The 5,543-nt window shown below is 44.9% G+C and overlaps 1 long non-coding RNA gene across 1 annotated transcript; it reads right to left on the bottom strand.

The window, feature by feature from the left end:
- Positions 1–654: 654 nt before the first annotated feature.
- LOC309645219 lies at positions 655–5,168 on the bottom strand. The gene is made up of 2 exons (XR_014254794.1): positions 1,872–5,168; positions 655–1,557 (listed from the first exon to the last, which is right to left on the bottom strand). It is a non-coding gene; the product is annotated as an uncharacterized lncRNA (long non-coding RNA).
- Between the last annotated feature and the right edge of the window lie 375 nt (positions 5,169–5,543).

Here is a 5,543-nt window from a genome sequence, read left to right as displayed (position 1 = left end):
AGTCTGGTTTTTACTGCAGACTCCGTGTAGTGTGGTTGATTAGCTTAAAGACTGTGCAGCCAGCTGCCTGGGTATGAATCCCAGTTTGCTGTGTGGCTCTGGGAAAGTTACTTAATCTCTCTGTGCCTCTGTTTCCTCATCTGTAAAATCAAGTTGGTAATAGTACCTAACTCGTTGGGTTGATGGGATGATTAAATGAGTTAATACGTGCGCATGGGCCAGGGCCGTGGCTAAAGCAGATGGGCAGCTGCACAAGGCAGAAACTCAGAGCCACCCACGTGCCTCCCTTTTGCTTTCTGCCCCGCCCCGGCTGCTGTACACAATTGATGACCACGTTCTGTGGGTTACATCTAGGGAGGCTTTCTCCAGTCCTCTCATTTCTCTTCATCTCTGTCCTCGCCACCTAGCCCATCACTTCCGGCTTGAATGACTGCAGTGTTCTCTCTCCTGACTGGTCTCCCCTCTTTCCTCCGTCCTGATAACTTTTCAAGATAGTGATTTTGTTTCCTTTGGATAAATACCGAGAAGTGGGATTGCTGGATCATATGGAAGTTCTCTTTTTAACTTTTTGAGGAACTTCCATACTCTTTTCCATAGTGGGTGCAGCAGTTTACATTCCCATCAGCAGAGCACAGAGTTCCCTTTTCTCAACACTTATCTCTTGTCTTTTTGATGACAGCCCTCCTAACAGGTGTGAGATGATATCTCACTGTGGCTTTGCTTTGCATTTTCCTGATGATTAGTGATACTGAGCACATTTTCATGTACCTATCGGCCATCTGTATGTCGTCTCTGAAAAAAATGTCTGTTCTGTTCCTCTGCCTACTTTTTAATTGGATTATTTGTCTGTTTTTGCTATTGAGTTGTGTGAGTTCTTTATATATTTTGGGTATAAACCCTTTATCAGATATATGACTTGCAAATATTTTCTCCCATTCTGAAGGTTGCCTTTTCATTTTGTTGATGGTTTCTTTTGCTGTGTGGTTTTTTGGTTTGATGTAGGTCAGTGTCCTTTATAAAGGCCCCCAATATTTAACTACCCTCCCCTTCCCCTTGCATATTCAGTCCCCCACCTGCATGTCTCTGAGATGAAACTTTTCTCAGAGATGCCGAAAAACACGCGTGGGGAAAAGTTTCAAGTGACGGCCCTGGTACATTTGGTAGACTGTCCGAAACTTCTGCCTTTTTGAAGGATGTGTCACTCAAAAGATGCTGATGCCAAGAGAGAACGGAGTGCCGTGGGAGCTGTATCTGTGCTGTCTGGCACGTGGTCTTTAGCCACATGTGACTATTTACATTTAAATGTAAAATTCAGTTCCTTAGTATGGCAATTCTTCAGAAAATTAAACATAGAATTACCATATGACCCAACAATTCCACTTCTGGGTATAAGCCCAAAAGAAGTGAAAGCAGGGGCTTGAACAGATATTTGCTCACAGTGTTATTCACAACCAAAAGGTAGAAGCAACCCGTGCCCATCAATGGATGAATGGATAGACAAAATGTCGTCTATCCATACAATGGAGTATTAGCTTTAAAAAGGAAGGAAGGGCTTCCCTGGTGGCGCAGTGGTTGAGAATCTGCCTGCTAATGCAGGGGACACGGGTTGGAGCCCTGGTCTGGGAAGATCCCACGTGCCGCGGAGCAACTAGACCCGTGAGCCACAACTACTGAGCCTGCGCGTCTGGAGCCTGTGCTCCGCAACAAGAGAGGCCACGATAGTGAGAGGCCCGCGCACCGCGGTGAAGAGTGGCCCCCGTTTGCCACAACTAGAGAAAGCCCTAGCACAGAAACGAAGACCCAACATAGTAATCAATCAATCAATCAATCAATCAATCTTTAAAAAAAAAAAAAAGGAAGGAAATTCTGACACCTGCTACAACATGGTTGAACCTTGAGCACATTATGCTCAGTGAAAGAGCCAGTTACAAAAGGACAAATACTGTATGATTTCACTTAGATGAGGCACCTAGAATCGTCAGCTTTACAGAGTCAGAAAGTAGAATGGCATTTGCCACGGGCTGGGAGGGCGCGGAAATGGGGACTTGGTGTTTAATGGGGACAGAGTTTCAGTCTGGAAAGATGAAAAGCTTCTGGACATGGATGGTGGTGATGGTTGTACAACAATGTGAATGTGCTTAATGCCACCGAAAGGTACACTTAAAAATGATTAAATGGTTAAAATGGTAAATTAAAAATGGTAACTGATTAATGTGGTAAATTTTATGTTATGTGTATTTTCCCACAATAAAAAACATCAGTTCCTCAGTAACACCAGCCACATTTCAAGTGCCCAACACGTAGCCAGTGGCTACCATAGCTCAAAGATATACAATGTTTCTGTCATCTCGGAAAGTTCTATCGGCCAGCCCTGATACCAGGATGTCGTTAAGGAGGAGCTGGGTGCCATGGACCCCAGTGGTTCTCCTTATTGATCTCATCATCATGGATGAAACATGAAGACAAAGGGAGCCTGATGCTGAGGGAGTGATGCCCCCTTGGGCTTTCCTATCATCCTCCTGGATGGTTTGAGCACAAACCGGAATTGATCACATAAGCAGAGCCCTCAGCCCTGTGCTTACCTTTACAGACAAAAGAGATATGTGATCTCACCCATCTTTACAGAGACTGTAGCAAGTCCATCTCCCTCCAAATGGCTTCAAACTTATTTTCCCTCATCGAGGAGTCTTTGCACCCTTGAAATTTGCCCTCACAATGTACACTGGGGTTCCTTGAGGACAGAGGCTGCATCTCACCTATTGTTTGCTTGTTTGTTTGTTTGTTTACATTCTGTAGCACCTATTACAAAGTTTGGCACAAATTAGCCACTTGAGACATTTTATTTTTAATTAAAAAAACTTGTATCTGGGGACTTCCCTGGCTGTCCAGTGGTTAAGACTCCACCCTTCCAATGCAGGGGGAGCGGGTTCGATCCTTTGTCAGGGAACTAAGATCCCATGTGGCGCGGCCAAAAAAAAAAACCCCAAGAAACAAAAAACAAAACAAAACAAAACAAAACCCTTGTATCTGTGCCAGGATTCCTGCCACAAAGGCTGAGATGACTTACAAAAGGAAAATATGCAATAAAATCATCACAGTTCAGGAGGAAGGAAACAGGGCCAATTAAATGGGGAAAAAAAAGTGACAGTTAAGGACAAAAGAAGTCAAAAGGCAAGTCAAAGGCTGACATAGTTGCTGTGCACAAGCCTCTTATTTGGCTCAGAGCTTCCTGGCAGGCAAAGTGAAGAGGGAGATGCCATCAGTCACATCTGTCTTGTTGTCAGGGACACCAGATATCTCCCCTTTACTGCATCAGATGCTCTCAGCCCTTCTCCAGGCCAGTCTCTGTCCCACATAGTGGCTCTGTATGGACCGTACCAGCAGGTTCCTGTGCCCTCCAGCTTCTAGCTGGGTTCACTCCATGCAGAGCTCTGGCGTGAGATCAGAGGAGAGAGGAGAGTGAGGTTGGACTAGTCATCTCCCCCTCCATCCCCAGCTCCTCATCCTTCAAGGTCAAGTTGCCTTGAGCTGGCTGTCCTCTCAACTGAAGGTCATCCCTCCCTCCCTAGCTCTCTCCCCTCCTGGGTCTGGTAACTCCTTCTTCCCTACTCCTTCCAGCCAGGGGTGATAGCAGCTTGACTGCTGTTATCCACACCTTTGTAAATAGCTCCGTTGTAAACAAACCCTCCTAAAATGATCCTATTTTGAGTGTGCCATCTGGATCCTGATGGGACCTTGACTGATACAATATCCATTTCTCAGGGGAAGCAAGCTCTTTTGGCCCTAAGTTTGAAAATAAATGTCTCATGTGGAGTGTGATCTAGGAGATAGGGAATGGGGGTGGGTGGGTGGTGGTGGACAATATCCCCCCAGCAAAATCAGCAATGAATGTCAATGGAGTTTCCTTCATGAGCGCCAAGAACATCTTATTCATTCATTCAACAAATAATTCTTGAGCACCTATGATGCTCAAGATGTTGGGAATTACACTCATGAACAAAATGCAACCCCGTGAAGACAGCTCTGTAAGAGGAAGAGCTACTGCATCCCCGTATATGGTCTTGGGAGGGTGGTTCTCAAACATCAGCATCAGATCCCCCTGGAAGGCTGGTTTAGACACAGATCACTGGCCCCGCCCCCAGTTTCTGTTGCCGGAGCGCCAGGCTGGGGCCTGAGAATGTGCATTTCTAACATGTTCCCAGATGATGCTGATGCCTCTGGTCTGGGTACCACACTAACTTCTGATGCCCAGATCCCAAGGGTGGCACATAGAAGGCCTCTTGGGATGAGCATATTCTTCAAACCCTCTATCAGTAAGACATCTTCACCTTGGCTTTTGTAGGCCACTTGGGGCTGTATTCTCCAGCCAGGGTCTGGGATGCTAAAATTAACCACTCTGAGTTAACTGGGGCTTGGTCATAAGAAACCAGGGGGATGTGCCTTTATGAAAACAAAGGCACCCATTCCAGGAGTCTGACTAGCGTGGGAGTGCTGAAGGATAAGACCTAAACCTTCTAAGTGTCTGAATACCCTCTTCTGTGTCCCTTTACTCTGACAGAGACTGCCAACTCTCCACCATATCTGCTGTTCCTTAATTCCCCAGTAAATGAAAGCCCCAATTCTTAGCTGGCCACACAGCCACCTAGAAAAAAGCCTACATTTCCCAGCTTCCCTTGCAGCTAGGTATGGCTATGTGTCTAAGTTCTGACCAATGAGTTGGGTTTTTTATCAGTGCATTCTCAGCCCATGCTGCTTTATTGCCAAAATATATATGCACACAGGTGCAAAGTTTCCAACTCTTACGGCAGTTCCTTTTTACAGCAAAGAATAAAATTTCTTCTAAAATCCCAAAGGTGCGTAGATTAGAAAGCAAGCTGCCTTCTGTAAAACTTCATTCAATGAAATTCTTTTAGCATTATCTTATATACCAATGGGGCAATGGAGAAGAAGCTGAACAGCAAGTAAAAGTTTTTTTTTAATTGAAATATAATTCACGTACCATAAAATTCACCCTTTTTAAAGGGAATTTCAGTGATTTTCAGTGTCATTAACAAAGTTGTACAACCATCACCACTATTGAATTTCAGAATGGCTAATGAGTTTTAAGTTTCCAGGAACCTTCCCTGAAAGATAGCTGTGACAAACTCTTTGCCCCTTCTTTGTCCTTTCTTCCAGTTTGTAATCTGGAATGTGAATATGATGGCTGGAATTCCAGTTGCCACCTTGGACCATGAGGATGGGACCACACCCTAGGGATGACAGAGCAGGAAGCTGAAAGGAGCCAGGACATCTGGGGCCTTCATGCTGCCAGGACTGTTTGCCCAGACTTTTAAATGAGAAAGGAATAAACTTTTGTCTTGTTTAAGGCTCTCTAATTTGGGAGTCACCGATATTCACAGCTGAACCTAATTCTAACTGATAACCAGTAATCTGATGAATCAGCCTGGGTTCTTAGTTGTAACTACAGAAACTAATTCTAGCTGGTTTGAACAGAAAAGAGATGTGTTAAAGGGTGCTAAGTAACTCACAATCTCCAGAAAGGC

The sequence above is a fragment of the Balaenoptera physalus genome (genome assembly GCF_965194825.1).
Source record: "Balaenoptera physalus genome assembly, chromosome: 16".
Classification (NCBI taxonomy): domain Eukaryota; kingdom Metazoa; phylum Chordata; class Mammalia; order Artiodactyla; family Balaenopteridae; genus Balaenoptera; species Balaenoptera physalus.
This window is presented reverse-complemented; position numbering and strand designations above follow the sequence as displayed.